The 18,257-nt window shown below is 43.1% G+C and overlaps 1 non-coding gene across 1 annotated transcript; it reads right to left on the bottom strand.

Annotated features, from left to right (window-relative positions):
* Positions 1-417: 417 nt before the first annotated feature.
* On the bottom strand, positions 418-499 carry TRNAS-AGA (transfer RNA serine (anticodon AGA)). The gene has a single exon. It is a non-coding gene; the product is annotated as a tRNA-Ser (tRNA).
* Positions 500-18,257: the final 17,758 nt, after the last annotated feature.

Consider the following 18,257-nt stretch of genomic DNA (forward strand, 5'->3'; position numbering starts at 1 on the left):
AACTCTCTAGGAATTCCTACCACGGCTTCATGTAACGGTGTCTGCAAAGAAAATATTTTTCTGTGCAGGTTAACTACCGCTAACGTGCCGTGGGGTCGTGCTCAGTGTATCCCACTCTTTTGCGACCCAGGCTCCTGAACGTGGAACATTCCAGACAAGAATACTGGAGTGGGTTGCCATTTCCTCCTCCAGGGGAATCTTCCTGACCCAGGGATCAAACCCGTGCCTCTATTCCACTCCTGTATTGGCAAGCAAGTTCTTTACCACTGCGCCACCTGGGAATCCCTGAAATAAAGAGCGCAATCGGTACTCGTGGAGGCTTTCAACATCAAACATAAAGAGCCAGGCTGGAGAACAATCCAGTTGGTCTAAGGCAACAGCATTCTTCCTCAACTATGTCTCAATAGAGAAATGTGCCGTAGTCGGCAGGATTCGAACCTGCGCGGGGAAACCCCAATGGATTTCTAGTCCATCGCCTTAACCACTCGGCCACGACTACATACTGTACCTAGCTGAAAAAAATGCTTAAGTCCCGCTACTTCTCAGAAAAGGTCGAGTCTCTGCAGCCTTTTGGGCCTCCTGGGTTGACAGACAATGTTGACAGGCAAACGGGGAAGACAGACAATGTCTCTCCTGTTTCGAGCACCCATGTAGAAATCTCTCCAGCCTATAAGAAATTCAAACTTGTCTGATGAAGCAGGTGATGTGAAAGGTTCCCCTGGGCAATTTTTTGGGGAAAAGACCATTTCCAGGAGAGATTTTTAAGATAAACATGACTGATTCAGTCAATAATGTATCACAAAAACTCAGAAAAGAGAAAGTGTGTATGTTCTTAGGGAGAAACCATCTAAACAGGTAATTATTGAAATATGTTCTATGTGCTCCAAGACAGGGCAAAATACCTCCACATCAGTTTAGATTAAGCATCCACAGAGATCATCCCTTGTGTGTGTTTGCTTATGGTCACAGCATTACAACATAGGAGAAAGGAGACTATGCAGCTCCCCCCCCCCAAAAAAAAAAAAAAAAAAGAAGTGAAAATCGCTCGGTAATGACCAACTCTTTGCGATCCCATGGACTGTCCATGGAATTCTCAGGTCAGAATACTGGAGTGGGTAACCTCTCCCTTCTCCAGGGGATCTTCCCAACCCAAGGATCAAACCTAGGTCTCCCGCATTGCAGCGGATTCTTTACTAGCTGAGCCACAAGGGAAGCTCAAGAATACTGAAGTGGGTTTACCTTCTCCAGGGGATCTTCCTGAACCGGGGTCTCCTGCACTTTAAGCAGATTCTTTACCAACTGAGCTATCAGGGAAGCCCAATGCAGCTATCATGAAAGAATTAAATACCTACTGTGAATTTTTTTTTTTTGGCTGTGCTTGTGGGATCTCAGTTCCCCCACCAGAGATCCAACCTGGGCCATTGCAGTGAAAGCCCCAAATCCTAACCACTAGGTAACCAGGGAACTCCCCTACTGTAAATCCTTTCTGTTGTTGTTGAGCCAAACAAAAGTAGAAAGTCAAGAAATACCTGGAGTAACAGGCAAATTTGGCCTTGGAGTACAGAATGAAGCAGGGCAAAGGCTAATAGAGTTTTGGCAAGAGAATGCACTGGTCATAGCAAACACCCTTTTCCAACAACACAAGAGAAGACTCTACACATGGACATCATCAGATGGTCAGTACTGAAATCAGACTGATTATATTCTTTGCAACCAAAGATGAAGAAGCTCTATACAGTCAGCAAAAACAAGACTGGGAGCTGACTATGTCTCAGATCATGAACTCCTTATTGCCAAATTCAGACTTAAATTGAAGAAACTAGGGAAAACCACTAGCCCATTCAGGTATGACCTAAATCAAAACCCTTATGATTATACAGTGAAAGTGAGAAATAGATTCAAGGGATTAGATCTGATAGATAGAGTGCCTGAAGAACTATGGACTGAGGTTCCTGACATTGTACAGGAGGCAGGTATCAAGACCACCCCCAGGAAAAAGAAATGCAAAAAGGCAAAATGGTTGTCTGAGGAGCCTTACAGATAGCTGTGAAGAGAAGTGAAAGGCAAAGGAGAAAAGGAAAGATATACCCATTTGAATGCAGAGTTCCAAAGAATAGCAAGGAAAGATAAGAAAGCCTTCCTCAGGGATCAGTGCAAAGAAATAGAGGAAAATAATTGAATGGGAAAGACTAGAGATCTCTTCAAGAAAATCAGAGATACCAAGGGAACATTTCATGCAAAGATGGGCTCAATAAAGGACAGAAATGGTATGGACCTAACAGAAGCAGAAGATACTAAGAAGAGGTTGCAAGAATACACAGAACTGTACAGAAAAGAACTCATGACCCAGATGTGATCACTTTAGGTGTGATCACTCACCTAAAGCCAGATATCCTGCAATGCGAAGCCAAGTGGGCCTTAGGAAGCGTCACTATGAACAAAGCTAGTGGAGGTGATGGAATTCCAGTAGAGCTATTTTAAATCCTAAAAGATGATGCTGTGAAAGTGCTGCACTCAATATGCCAGCAAATTTGGAAAACTCGGCAGTGGCCACAGGACTGGAAAAGGTCAGTTTTCATTCCAATCCCAAAGAAAGAATGTTCAAACTACCACACAATTGCACTCATCTCACATGCTAGCAAAGTAATGCTCAAAATTCTCCAAGCCAGGCTTCAACAGTATGTGAACCGTGAACTTCTAGATGTTCAAGCTGGATTTAGAAAAGGCAGAGGAACCAGAGATCAAATTGGCAACATCCATTGGATCATCGAAAAAGCAAGAGAGTTCCAGAAAAACATATACTTCTGCTTTATTGACTATGTCAAAGCCTTTGACTGTGTGGATCACAACAGGAAAATTCTTCAAGAGATGGGAATACCAGACCACCTGACCTGCCTCCTGTCAAATCTGTATGCAGGTCAAGAAGCAACAGTTAGAACAGGACATGGGACAACAGACTGGTTCCAAATCAGGAAAGGAGTACATTAAGGCTGTATATTGTCACCCTGCTTATTTAACTTCTATGCAGAGTACATCATGAGAAATGCTGGACTGGATGAAGCACAAGCTGGAATCAAGATTGCCGGGAGAAATATCAATAACCTCAGATATGCAGATGACACCACCCTTATGGCAAAAAGCAAAGAAAGACTAAAGAGCCTCTTGATGAAAGTGAAAGAGGAGAGTGAAAAAGTTGGCTTAAAACTCAACATTCAGAAAACTAAGATCATGGCATTCGGTCCAATCACTTCATGGCAAATAGATAGGGAAACAGTGACAGACTATTTTCTTGGGCTCCAAAATCACTGCAGATGGTGACTGCAGCCATGAAATTAAAAGACATTTGCTCCTTGGAAGAAAAGTTATGACCAACCCCGATAGCATATTCAAAAGCAGAGACATTACTTTGCTACCTGAGGTCCATCTAGTCAAAGCTATGGTTTTTCCAATAGTCATGTGTGGGTGTAAGAGTTGGACTCTTAAGAAAGCTGGGTGCAGAAGAATTGATGCTTTTGAACTGTGGTGTTGGAGAAGACTCTTGAGAGTCCCTTGGACTGCAAGGAGATCCAATCAGTCCATCCTAAAGGAAATCAGTGCTGAATATTCATCAGAAGGACTGATGCTGAAGCTGAAACTCCAATACTTTGGCCACCTGATGTGAAGAACTGACTCATTTGAAAAGCTCCTTGCTGGGAAAGATTGAAAGTGGGAAGAGAAGGGGATGACAGAGGATGAGATGGTTGGATGGCATCACTGACTCAATGGACATGAGTTTCAGTAAACTCTGGGAGTTAGTGATGGAAAGGCAGGCCTGGTGTGCTGCAGTCCATGGAGTCTCAAAGAGTCAAACACGGCTGAGCGACTGAACTGAACTGAACTGTTGAGCCATGAAGCATTTGGGGTCTTAGTTCCCCAACCCGGGATCAAACCCATGCCCCCTGCATTGGGAGTCCTAACCACTGGACCAGCAGGGAATTCCTTATTGTAAAAAAAATTTTTTAAGGTGAAGGCAGCAACAGAGGATGAGAAGGCCTGCCAGGCTCTTCTGTCCATGGAATTTCCAAGGCAAGAATACTGGAGTGGGTTGCCATTTCCTTCACCAGGGTGTAAATTCTTAATAAGATTAATAGGTCTTTTATGTTTCAAAATGACTAATGTGGTTGACATTGGATTTGTGGCCCCTTTGTTATTTGGAAAAGAAATACAGTAAGATTCAGCATAGATATCCTGGCCTCTCCAAAACCTTTCTTTTCCTCCAAGCCTCTTTCAGCTTCCTTGGTGGCTCAGTGGTAAAGAATCTGCCTCACAAATAGGAGACTCAGGTTCGATCCCTGGGTTGGGAAGATCCCCTGGAGAAAGAAATGGCAACCCACTCCAGTGTATCTCGAAAGAGTTGGACACGACTTAGCTACTAAACAAAAACAACAAAATCAGTCTCTCTACTGAACTGTGTTTTGCACCTACTACCCATGTTTGAGATGCCAGCCTAGACACCTCCTCCTCCAGGAAGTCTTCTCTGACTCTCCGAGACTGGATCAAATGTCTGATTCAGGACACCAGTGTGATTGAAATGTTCAGAACGGGGATGTGCCAGTGACTTCTATATTTCCCCCATTATATGTATTTCTTTGAAGGGACTCTAGATCTGTCACAAGTGTCTGGCATAGCGCCTGTCCCATAAATATTCGTGGGACTAATGAATTAAGAGTGCAAGTTTACTCATTCTTTTGTATTTGTGCTTCCCCTCATCTTCAGCTTGAAGGCTTTAAAACAGGGATTCTCAAACTTTGTGATTTCAGGATTCCCTCTACACTCCTAGACATGACTGAGGATTACAAAAAACCTTCTATTTTATGGGGTATATATATTGATATTTACTATATTAGAAGTTAAAAGTGAGGAATTATGAAATATGTATTCATTTTTGTGTGTGTGAAAGTCATTCAGTCGTGTCCGACTCTTTGCGACCCCATGAACTATACAGTCCATGGAATTCTCCAGGCCAGAATACTGGAGTGGGTAGCTGTTCCCTTCTCCAGGGGATCTTCTCAACCCAGGGATTGAACCCAGGTCTCCTGAATTGCAGGCAGATTCTTTACCATCTGAGCCACCAGGTAAATAACAATCAATTCATTACATGTTAACATAAGTAATATTTTTATGAAAAATAATTTGAAAAAAAACAATTTAGTGAGAAGAGGGACATTGTTTTACCCTTTTGCAAATCTCTTTAATGTCTGGCTTAATAAAAGATGGGCTTCCCTGATGGCTCAGGTGGTAAAGTGTCTGCCTGCAATGTGGGAGACCTGGGTTTGATCCCTGGTTCAGGAAGATCCCCTGGAGAAGGAAATGGGAACCCACTCCAGTACTCTTTCCTGGAAAATTCCATACATGGAGGAGCCTGGTGGGCTGCAGTGCATGGGGTCGCAAAGAGTTGGACATGACTGAGTGCCTTAACTTTCACTTTAATAAAAGATAACTGGATGCTCATATCTGCTTCTGTATTCAGTCCCTCATGGAATCATGTGTCATACCACACCAAAAGAGCTCCAAACTGTCCCTGCCAAGGGAAAATAACATCTGGACAGTTTGTGTTCCTGAACTCCCTGAAAGGGCCTCAGGACTTCCAAGGGTTATACCTTGACTTGTACTTGAGGACCAAGCATAGTGATCAAGTTTACCTGCCTGGAAAGGGTGAGATCAAAGTTCCTGGTTCAAGAAAAGAGCAATAGAGCAACCTTTCCTGAGTTCTGGAGTCTGAAATGGGTGTAAAGACCCTGAGGGAGTCAAAATAAGAAGAAAATATGGGAGGGCTTTCACCTCGGAAGTGAAAACTAAGCCCCACCTTCCTGATGCCCAAGAGATCTTAGGATAAGTAACAGAACAGCTGCACTAGGAAGGCTACTGAACCCTTACAGATGCTAGAATTGGAACAACTTCTGACTCATTTTTAGCCCTAGAAATGATTATGAGACTGGAGATGTGCTAAGTCGCTTCAGTCATGTCCAACTCTTTGTGATCCTATGGACTGTAGTCTGCCTGGCTCCACTGTCCATGGGATTCTCCTGGCAAGAATACTGGAGTGAGTTGCCATGCCCTCCTCCAGGGGATCTTGCTGACACAGGGATCAAACGCATGTCTCCTGGTCTCCTGCATTGCAGGTGGATTCTTTACCCCTATCGACACTTGGAAAGCCTGGAGATAGATTTAAAATTTTTCTTTGTTTCTTCCTTTTTTTTTTGGATAGATGTCATTGGGCTAAATTGTCCATTCTCCACCCCCCATAATTCAATTTATCTGTTTCCTTTTTTTATCACAGTTTTTACCTATTTTAGTAAATTGTGGTGTTGGAGAAGACTCTTGAGAGTCCCTTGGACTTCAAAGAGATCAAACAAGTCCATCTGAAAGGAAATCAGTCCTGAATATTCATTGGAAGGACTGATGCTGAAGCTGAAGCTCCTATACTTTGGCCACCTGATGTGAAGAACTGACTCCCTGGAAAAATCCTGATGCTGGGAAAGATTGAAGGTAGGAGGAGAAGGGGATGACAGAAGATGAGATGGTTGGATGACATCATCAACTCGATGGACATGAGTTTGAACAAGCTCTGGGAGTTGGTGATGGACAGGGAAGCCTAGTGTGCTGCAGTCCATGGGGTGGCAAAGAGTCAGACAGGACTGAGCACCTGAACTGAACTTACCTATTTTATCTGTTTGCTCACTCACCTAAGCTTTCCCACTGTATCATAAGTTTCTTGAGGGTAGAGGGGCCCTGCCTGTCCTATTTCCTTATGCATCCCCATTTCCTAGCACTTTGTAGACAATCAGTAAAAATGTGCCATTTGATGGAAGTGAATGACTTTACATCTTTGTATTCATGGCACCAGCAGTTGTGTCTGATCCATATAAAGAGTTTCATATATGCTTGTTGAATAAATCATGCTTACATGGCAAGCTGTTGTAATAAATGGGATGTGCACTTGACCCGTTAGGATAAAGGAAGACTTAACAGATTGAGAAGCCCGGAACTGCCCTGGCATGTTTGTTCATAAATTTGAGTCTGAGTTTGGTAAGCAGTTAAAGGAGATCGTGGTCCTTTTTGGAAGGACACCAGCTGTAATGAATGAACTAGGAGTCTTTTGCAACCTAGCTTAAGATAAGAACGGGTCAAAGCATTCCTCTTCCAAGATGAATCAATCAAAGTCAATGAGCAAGAACAAGGCAGGCTATCCATCTCTGGTTAGAGATGTTTAAGAGTTGGTCTTCAAAGGCAGCTGTGACCCTGTACATTTTTATGTGAGCTGTGGATGTTCATTCTGTCTGGATTGCTTGTCATGTTTATGCTGCTTGGCTGCCTAGCTATGAAGGCTGGGGGAAAATATCGCCTCTCACATTCGATTCCTAGAATAGAATCAGGTGATAAATATACAATGAATAAGTCTAATTATACAGTAGGGATGCCTGCCCATATTCAAAAGGGAGGATGTTACCCATTATAGATTTTTCATGGAAGGTTGACAGTTGATGACTTGTGCATTGCATGAGTGGGATATAGTAAGTGCTTTTGCCAAAGGAACATTTCTAGAAGCACCATTCTGGGAGCAGGATGGATGGTAATAGATATATTCTACCAAATCTCCAATGTTATATAGAAGCTGTAATGGTTCTTAAATCAAGATCTAAGATATCCTGAGATCTGTTTTCCAGTTTTAGAATCTCAGAATGCCTCTGCGGTAAATGTCAAGACCACAGACGGGAGCTGGACAATATGACTGGCACTCAGGCAGGCACCTCTGAAGATGTTTACCACAGCAAATATCAGAGATAAAGGAAGAATCTAAACTCTTCTGTCATAATCTGTGTACATTTCAATTTCATGCTAGCGCCCTCCCTGTGAATGCCAAACTCCCAATGGGTGTGTTTGGAATTTGGAGTCAAGCCAGCACTTGTGATTTAATTGTAACAGGATACGGAAGTGGGAGAGAAGACCTGGGTTGAGGGGTTTCAGATAGGTGAACAGAGTCGAGTGTTCACAGAGCCCAACAATCTTCAGGAAGAGTTTGGGCAACTTGTCATCTCCAGGGGTCCAAGCTGAAGTCTGAGAAGCCCTGAGCAGTGACCAGAGCTCTGGAAAAGGGAGTACTTGCAGGTGAATGAATGAGCAACCCAAGAAAGGTCTGGTCACCGGAAGTAGTTTCCAGGCACCGGGCTGGGGATGAGGGTGAAGCAGGAGCAGGACAGAGCTTCAGATCTAGCTGGATACCACTGATACTTCTTATCCCTCATCTCGAAGATCCAAACTGCTCCAGTGCATTTATCTATTTCCCGAGTGCTGATGAGTGCCTGAGTGCCTGCCTGCTCAGTCGCTTCAGTTGTGTCCAACTCTTTGCAGCCCTGTGGACTGAAGCCCACCGAGCCCCTCTGTCCATGGGATTCTCCAGGCAAGAATACTGGAGTGGGTTGCCATTCCCTCTTCTAGGGGATTGATTCAGAGATCGAACCCGTGTCTCCAGCATCTCCTGAATTGCAGGCAGATTCTTTACCCACTGAGCCATCTGGGAAGCCTGATGATGTCTAGGAACTGTGTATTTTGCAGTGAAGGAGACAGGGGAAGTTCCTGTTCTCAGAAAGCTCACAATCTAGCGATAGGAGACAATCTGCTCAAGAAAAGTCTCCTGAAAGATGAGACCTTTCCAGGGACTTCCCTGGTGGCCCAGTGGTTAAGAATCCACCTTGCAATGCAGAGGACACAGGTCAATCCCTGGTCAGGGAACTGCCACAGGGCAACTAAGCCCACTCTCCTTAACTACAGAGCCCATGTGCCACAACTAACCTCTGACACAGCCAAATAATTTTTTTTAAGTCTCCCTAAAGATAAGATCTTTCCAGTGAGATTTGATAGACAAGAAGGGGTCAGTGAAGGGAAAGAATGAAAGACGATGAGGCTGAGAAAGGCAGGGACCTTTGATCTTGTAGGGCTCTCTGTAGGCTAGAAGAGGAGTTGGTATATTCTAAATGTAATAAGAAGTCACTGAAGGGTTTTAACCTAAGGTCTGATTTCTGTTTTGAAAAGATCATCCTTGCTCCCAAGAGGAGAATGGTTTAGAGGTGAATAAAAGTAGAAAGAGAAATAGCAGTTTTGAGGCTCTGCAGTCTTCTAGATGCAATAGATGGTGGTTTGTGGTGGCTGATAACAGTGGAGAGAGAAAAAAATGGGTCAGTTCAGAATGGGATTTAATGGGTAGAGTCAACAGGATGGAGGATGGATTGAGTGAGAGGAGAAGCGGAATTAAGGGTGTGTTTGCCTTGAAGGATCAGGTGAATTGGGGTGTTCTTTACTGACATGGGGGAGGGTGGGCAGGGGAGATGGTTTCACAGGGAGGCAGAGCCAGAGTTCTACTTTGACTGTGTTCAGTAGGAGATGCCAAACAAGTTGGTAGCCCATCTGAGCCTGGAATTCCTGGCAGACACTCAGGTTGGAGATGTGGATTTGGGCCTCATTCGCACTTGGAAGGTGTCTAAAGCAGTGGGACCTGAGTAGATCCCAAGTGCTACTGACTTTATCTTCTAAAAATCACTGCAGGGACTTTCCTGGTAGTCTAGCGGCTAAGGCTTGGCCCTCCCAATACAGAGCCCCAGGTTTGATCCTTGGTCAGGGAACTAGATTCCATATGTCAAAACTAAAGATCCTGCGTTCGGCAACCAAGACCTGGCACAGCCAAATAAATACACATTTTAAAAACAATAACAAAATAATGACCACATTTGAAATTAAAACTAAGAAATTAAAAAAAAATTCCTCCAATTGCCCACCTCTCTCCTCCACCACCACTCAAGTCCAAGTTGGCCACTGTAACTGCTTGCTTGTCACCTGCTTCTCCACTTGCCCCCTTCCAATCTGTAGCCAGTATGATCTATTCAAAATTTGAATGTGATTATGCCACTCCCTGCTTAGCATCCTTTGATATTTTAATACCTTGGTCTCAGGATGAACCAGATCAAATCCTTACCTGACCCACAAGTAGGGTTGCCAAATAAGACACAGGATGCCCAGTTAAATTTGAATTTCAGATAACACATAATTTTCTAGTGTAAATGTATCCCATGCAATTATTCATTGCCTATATGAAATTAAATTCAACCTGGCATCCTGTATTTTTATTCACTAAATCTGGCAACCCTACCCACAAGGGCTTTGTAAGATCTGACTTTGGGCATCATCTCTCATCAAATGTCCTTTGTTCTCTGACTCAAGCTACATTGTTTTGGAACAGGCTATGCCCTTTCCCGAGGTTCCCTTGTGGCTGAGTGGTAAAGAATCTGCCTGACAATGCAGATGTGGGAGATGTGGGTTGGATCCCTGGGTCAGGAATATCCCCTGGAGGAGGACAGGGCAACCCACTCCAGTATTCTTGTCTGGAGAATCTCACGGACAGAGGAGCCTGGTGGGCTACAGTCCATAGGGTTGCAAAGAGCTGAACACGATTGAGCACGCATGCATGCATGCCCTCTCTCACCTCAGGGGCTTTGTACCTACTCTTTCTCTTGCTGGGAATGCTTTTAGCTCCTCCTAAATCAACTAACTGCCACTCACCTTTCACATCTCAGTCTCCACATCTCAGTCCTCTATCCTGAATTCTCTGCTCTTCTAGAATGATGTAACTCTCCTTCACTGACCCTGTATCGAGTAGCAATGACACATTTATTTGTGTGAATTGTAAGTACTATATATCTTTTCCACTAAACTACTAGGTGAGAGATCAGATTTATTTTTGCTCCCCTTTATGTCCTCTGTGCTCTCCTAGTGTCTGCTACGTAACAGGCACTGTGAAAGGAAAGAAGGAATGAAAAGGGAGGAAAAGGATGAAAGACTGTATTAGATTATAAAATAAATTCTATCAGGATCAGAATGAGGACCAAAGAGACTGGCTCTATGACCCAGTTTGCAGGGAGGGTTGGGAGGGGATGCAAGCGAAGAGAAAGCACTCAGGTCAGCCTAGGAAGAGGTTGACTTAATAGTCTGTGCCAATACATTGAGGGGGTGTGGCTGAGGAAGAGGTTTGAGGCTGCTTAAACCTTTTGAACTGTGGTGTTGGAGAAGACTCTTGAGAGTCTCTTGGACTGCAAGGAGATCAAACAGTCCATCCTAAAGGAAATCAGTCCTGAATATTCATTGGAAGGACTGATGCTGAAGCTCCTATACTTTGGCCACCTGATGCAAAGAACTGACTCATTGGAAAAGACCCTGATGCTGGGAAAGATTGAAGGCGGGAGGAGAAGGGGATGACAGGAGATGGTTGGATGGCATCACCGACTCAATGGACATGAGTTTGAGTAAACTGCGGGAGTGGGTGATGGACAGGGAAGCCTGGCGTGCTGCAGTCCCTGGGGTCACAAAGAGTCAGACACGACTGAGCAACTGGACTGAACTAACTGAAACCTTTTCCACCCCAATCTGTATTTGGTCTGGCAAATCGGGCAGCCTGGGGGCAGTACTGGTGAACTTCTTTGTAGAACTGCTGCTAAGGGGAAGGCCAAGTGGGCCTGGATTAGGGCCCTGTTCAGCTGTCTGGGAATTGTTCCCCTCCATGCCATGTTCCATGAGTAAGTATGAGGCTGTGTGTGGATTAAAGAAAAGCAATGTGATGCAATTAGAGACAAACAATGCACTAAACCCCTCCTTCTCAACCAGCTCTCCAAAATAATTTCATTTTTAAAATTATTTTTTTGGGGAGTCACATGGTGCAGTACATAGCATCTTAGTTTCCCAATCAGGGATCAAACCCAGGCCCCCTGTGTTGGGAGCACAGAGTCTTAACTAGTGAACTGCCAGGGAAGTCCCAATTTCATCATTCTACTCAACCTAAACTTTTAGTTGACTACCTTTTTTTGGTATAAAGATAGATTTATAAATTGCTTAAGTTTTGTCTTTGTGACAAATGAAGTAATGAAGTCAATAGGAAGGAAGCAAGAGAGTTGGTGCTCTGGACAAACATTTCCATTTTTCTGCTACACATTTTGGGGGCTGTCTTCATGGCAAACGTTAGCTATACCTAGATCTTTTTTCTTTTTGTCATCTAAATTTTGATAACTGGAGATAAAATGGCTTAGAATTTTGCAGTTTACATAGTATTTTCATACCAGGAAATTATTTTTAATGAAATTAAATGAGATTAAATTCCTGTAAAATTAAATTCATTATCTCAAACAGTAGATGACTTCTTCCCTGAATTACATTAAAGTAGTATCTATAAATGTTGTTACAAATATGCATATACACAAGGAATCCCCAAACTCTGGAAGAGTTGTGTTCCCAAAGGAAAAATTACTTTACAATATTACAAAATAATTACTTTACAACTTTGAGGGTTGGTTGTTCAGAACGTGGTCCACATTTCCTCACGCTCTTTAGGGAAACCAGGCCAATCTCAGTGCAGCTGAAGGACCAGCAATATCACTTTATGTTAGTGTTTAAAACCCTAGTGACCGTGGTTCAGTAGGAAAATGTTTTAAGAGTTTGGGATGTCAGAGAGACATCTTTATCTGCTAGCGTTTAGACAGGGGTGGCGGTTCCCATTGTCTTGGGGGTTTGGGGGGTGGGGAGATGGGTTTGAGGGAAGGTCTTGGAGACCCAGTGGCCAGCATTACAGCAGGTGGGACTAGGATTAGAGAACCATTATGTGTATTGGTCATGAATAGGCCAGATGTTTGGGCTGGAGAGGAAAGTGAAATAGCAAAAGCCTTGGAATGGGCGAGAAGAGAATACTATACGAAATCTTAGGGGTCCCTTTACGGGTTTCAGTGCTTTCACTGGGAAGAAAGACTCTAAGACTGTCCACTCAGAAGATAGCGAGATGGTCTACTTTTTAACGCACCTTTCCTTGGTTTTCTTTTTTTAAAAAAATATTTATTTTTGGCTCTGCTGGGTCTTCAGTGCTGTGCAAGGGCTTTCTCTAGCTGTAGCGCTCAGACTGCTCACTGCCATGGCTTCTCTTGCTGTGGAGCACTGGCTCTAGGGGCTTGGGCTTCAGTAGTTGTGGCTCGCGGGCTCCAGAGCGCAGGCTCAATTGCCCTTCGGCATGTGGGATCTTCCTGGACCAGGAATGGAACCAGGATGCCTTGCATTGCAAGGTGGATTCTTAACCACTGGATCACCAGGAAAGCCCAATATTTATTTGGCTGTACCTGGTCTTAGTGGCGGCATGTGGAATCTTTAGTCATGGCATGTAGGATCTAGTTCCCTGACAAGGGATGGGACTTGGGGCCCTCCCCCACCGCATTGGGAGCTTGGAGCACCAGCAAAGTCCTCGCTCTTCCTTTGAAGAATCAAGAAAGATGCAGAGAGGAGGGAAGGAAAGGAACTCAACCAAAGCAATGAAAATAGTTGATTCCTATTTGGATTCAGATTTGAAGATTCATTTTTAAGCTATGAATGCTTCTTTGGGTACTTTTGGTTCAATTTTATTTAAAAGGAATCACTGAAGAGTTTTAGCTGAGGTGCTGGTATTCAGCAAAACCAATTAAAGTCTTGGCCTTTCTTGGTTGAGTTTTTCTGTGTATTAATCAGATCTGACTTAAAAGTTGTTCATCAGGTTGGGGAAGGTCTCATTATGCTAAGAAGCTTTTTCATTTAGATCTAAATTACACCTGCAAATCAGAAAAAAGGGAACTTTTGGATATTTTTATATTCTGAACAGAAAACATATTGCTCAAAAGAATGTGAATACAACACAGTGTTAACCCACCGGATACACGGGTCAGTTTGCTGCTGTTGTTAAAAAACCAAGTGCCCTTTGTATCTAAAGTGGATAACCAACCAGGACATACTGTATAGCACAGGGAAGTCTGCTCAATGTTATGTGTCAGCCCGGATGGGAGGGGATTTCGGGGAGAATGGATACATGTATATGTACGGCTGAGTTCCTTCACTGTTCGCCCGAAATTACGACGACACTGTTAACCGGCAATATCCTAGTGCAAAATAAAAAGTTTAAAGTTGGGGGAAAAAAATCCACATACCCTCATTTAACCCTCTTTACTTGAGTAAAACAATTATTTTACAACTTGCACGCATGAAAATGAAGCAGGTTTTGCAGGTCCGGCTTCATCTGTATAGTTTTTTTTTTTTTTTGAAGCAGAAATGTCTTTCACCTTATTCTTGAAACATTTTCACTTGGGATGTTTTTAATGTTTGTTGAAGTCCTGGAAAGGAAACACAAATTTGCATTTCTTCCATTTGTTTCCTTTGGCAAACTTGTGTCTATAAAGGACATTTCAACCTACTTCCCAACTGCTTTTAGTTACCTCCTGTGGTTGAAAGGAAGAGACTCACTCAAAATAGACTTGAAATGAAAGGAGCTTCGCATAATGATGGAGCTCTAGGAAATGGCCAACGTCTCTTTCTCATGAGCTACCTCATCTTTCGCATGGGGCTTTTGTTCGAACTTGTTTGTACACTCTCTTTTTCTCATGGTTCTTCAGCAGCAGCTTCCACAACCAGGTGGCAATCTTATTTTTGCATACTTGCCATTGAGCTATAAAATATGCCACTTACTGTTACACTTAAAGAAAGGAAGGCTGGGCGGCCCTGGTGGCTCAGTGGTAAAGAACCCACTTGCCAGTGCAGGAGACATGAATTCAATCCCTGATGCAGGAAGATCCCACACGCCATGGAGCGACCAAACTCGTGTGCCACAACTATTGAGCCTGTGCTCCCCTGGGAACCGTAACTACTGAGCCCACGTGCTGCAGCTACTGAAGCCTGCATGTCTAGAGTCTGTGCTCTGCAATGAGACGCCAGAGCACCGAAACTGGAGAGCAGCCCTGACTCGCTGCAACTGGAGAAAAAGCCCTTGTGGCAATGAAGATGCAGCATAGCCAAAAAGAAATAAACTATTTTTAAAAAAAGAAATGAAGGCTCAGAAAGATGAAGTGATTTACACAACATCACACAGCTTTAGAAAACTTCTGTTAAAAAAAATGGAACACACGGGAAGGTGTGTTTATCAGCCTATCAGATATATTTCCAATAAAATAATCCTTTTAAAATGTCTGACACATGCTTTAAAATGAATGGAACTTGACAACATTTTGCAAAGTGATACAAGCCAAATATTGTATGATTCCATTTATAGCAAACATCCAGAACAGGCAAATTTATAGGGACAGGAAGTAGAATAGAGGTTATCAGGAGCTGGAGGGAGGAAGGATAGAGAGAGAGTTACTGTTTATCTACAGAGTTTCTGTTTGGGATAATGAAAAATTTCTGGAAATGAGTGCTGGTGATGCTCACCCAGCATTGTGAATATACTTAGTGCCACTGAACTATACACTTAAAATAGTTAAAGGGATAAATCTTATGCGGTGTATGCTGCTGCTGCTGCTAAGATACTTCAGTCGTGTCCGACTCTGCAACCCCATAGATGGCAGCCCACCAGAATCCCCCTGGGATTCTCCAGGCAAGAACGCTAGAGTGGGTTGCCATTTCCTTCTCCAATGCATGAAAGTGAAAAGTGAAAGTGAAGTCGCTCAGCCGTGTCCGACTCTTCGAGACCTCATGGACTGCAGCCTACTAGGCTCCTCCATCCATGGGATTTTCCAGGCAAGAGTATTGGAGTGGAGTGCCATTGACCACAATAGAAAAATAGCCTAATAGAAGTTTGAAAGCCGTAATGAGCGTGTTATAATAGAAAGAAAAATTGATATGGCTATTTCCCCCAGTGAAATATTGTCTTTGTTTTTAAAAGTTTTGTAGGGACAGGGTGGGGGGGGTGGCGTGGGGAGATGGGGCTTGCTTATAAAGCGACAGTATAGGGACTTTCCTGGCGGTCCTGTGGTTAAGACTCCGTGAGTCCAGTGTAGGTGGTACGGGTTGATCCCTGGCTGGCGAACTAAGATCCTACATGCCACTTGCTGAGACCTAAAATAAATAAATAAAGGGACAGAATGAGGGAGTTCTATAGTGATGGAGTAGTTCTGTGTACTGAGTGTGACAAGAGTTACATGAAGGCACACAAGTGATAAAACCGCATAGAATCATACACACACACTTGCACACACATCAACGAGTGTGTGTAAGGCTGCTGAAATCTGCATAAGCTTTATGGATTGTATCCCTGTCAGTTTCCTGGTTGTGACATGGTATGGTAGTTATATAAGCTGTTATCACTGCGGGAAGTTTTAGACCATCCATGTACCTTTCTTTGTAACGTCTTTTGAATCTGTAATTCTTTCAAAATAGAAAGCTGACATCAACACACAACACTGACAGCAAAAAAAGGAAAGACTGCAGTCAGATTCCAAACTAACCCGAGGCTTAATTTTATACGTTGTCCTTGTTATGAGTGAGAAATGGCCAGCCTCCTTGAGAAAAGATTCTCTGTCCCTCCAGAAGGACTCTCACGTGGCTCACGAGAGGAGATGCACTGTTACCTTCCTTTTTTGGAGCACACGTGTAATCCATCATCACATTCTTTCCAAGTTAAATGAGAGACTTTGAAAGGACTCTATTCTGTCCTTTAGGCAGGTTCTGTTAGAATCAGGAAATCACTAATTCTAAAGGAAATTTCACGTTTTTACTCCCTTGGTTAAACAAACAAACAAACAAAAAAAGCAAAAAAACTGGATGGCACATATATGGTGGTTTCCAGGAAATCCTCGAGTAAAAAAATGCATTCAGTGTTTGTCATCAGTGAAAAATGAAAACAAAATGGCTTTACGTTTATGTTTGTTCAGAAACACAGTCACAGACTTTGGAAACAAACTTATGGTTACCAAAGAGGAAAGGCTGGGCGGAGAGATGAACATACAGACACTGCTGTAATATAGGCTCGATAACCAACTAGGACCTCCTGTGTAGCACAGGGAACTCTACTCAGCACTTTGTAATGACATATTGGAAAAGAATCTGAGAAAGAATGAATACAGGTATAGTTGGGCTTCCCTGGTGGCTCAGTGGTTAAAGAATCCACCTGCCAATGCAGGAGATGAAGGTTCAATCTTTTCTGGGTTGGAAAGATCCCCTGGAGAAGGAACTGGCAACCCACTCCAGTTATTCTTGCCTAGGAAATCCCATGGGCAGAGGAGCCTGGTGGGTTATAGTGTATGGAGTCACAAAAGAGTTGGACACGACTTAGGGACTAGACAACAGCAACAAGTAATCGAATCACTCTGCTGTTCATCTGAAAACTTCTACAACATTGTAAATCGACTATGAAAGAAAGCAAGCAGCAGGGTGAAAGTGCCAGTCACTCAGTCGTGTCCGACTCTCTGCGACTCCATGAACTGTAGCCCACCAGGCTCCTCTGTCCACGGAGTTCTGCAGGAAAGGATACTGGAGTGGGTTTCCATTTCCTTCTCCAGGAGAATCTTCTCGACCCAGGGACTGAAGCCGGGTCTCTGGCACTGCAGGCAGATTCTTTACCTTCTGAGCCACCAATGTATGTATATTATGCTCCAGTATAAAATCACTGATGTATAGAACAGTCTTATGGACTCTGTGGGAGAGGGAGAGGGTGGGAAGATATGGGAAAATGGCATTGAAACATGTAAAATATCATGTAAGAAACGAGTTGCCAGTCCAGGTTCGATGCACGATACTGGATGCTTGGGTCTAGTGCACTGGGACGACCCAGAGGGATGGTATGGGGAGGGAGGAGGGAGGAGGGTTCAGGATGGAGAACACATGTATACCTGTGGCGGATTCATTTTGATATTTGGCAAAACTAATACAATTATGTAAAGTTTAAAAACAAAATAAAATAAAAAAAAATCAAAAATAAATTTAAAAATTGATGCGTTTATTCAGTTAAATGCAATTCCTTATGCTTTTGTTTCTATAGTGGACAATGTTTCTAAGATAGGGAAGCCACCGAATATCTAAATAAATCAGAGGACTTCTTTGTTAGGTTTGTCCTTCCTCACAGGAACACCCAGAAAGAGAGTATTAAAGATATTAAATGAACAAAGGACTTATGTGGGGAATGGATGCTTGCCACTGCTTAGCGAGTTGAGAATCGCAAATTTTTAAAACTGCAAATACTTGTTTAAAAAGACACATGTTCTCACTCATATATTGTCAGTGGAATTGTAAACTGGTAGAATTTTTCTATGGAGGAGATACTGGCAGAAAATACTCAAAGTCATAAAAATATTTGTATCCTTTGACCCAGTGTTCAATTTCTGGGAACTTATCCAAAACAAATAATTAAAAAGAAGACATAACCTATATTACAAAGATGTTCTCAACAACCCTATATA

This window comes from Bos javanicus, chromosome 19 (assembly GCF_032452875.1).
Source record: "Bos javanicus breed banteng chromosome 19, ARS-OSU_banteng_1.0, whole genome shotgun sequence".
NCBI lineage: Eukaryota > Metazoa > Chordata > Mammalia > Artiodactyla > Bovidae > Bos > Bos javanicus.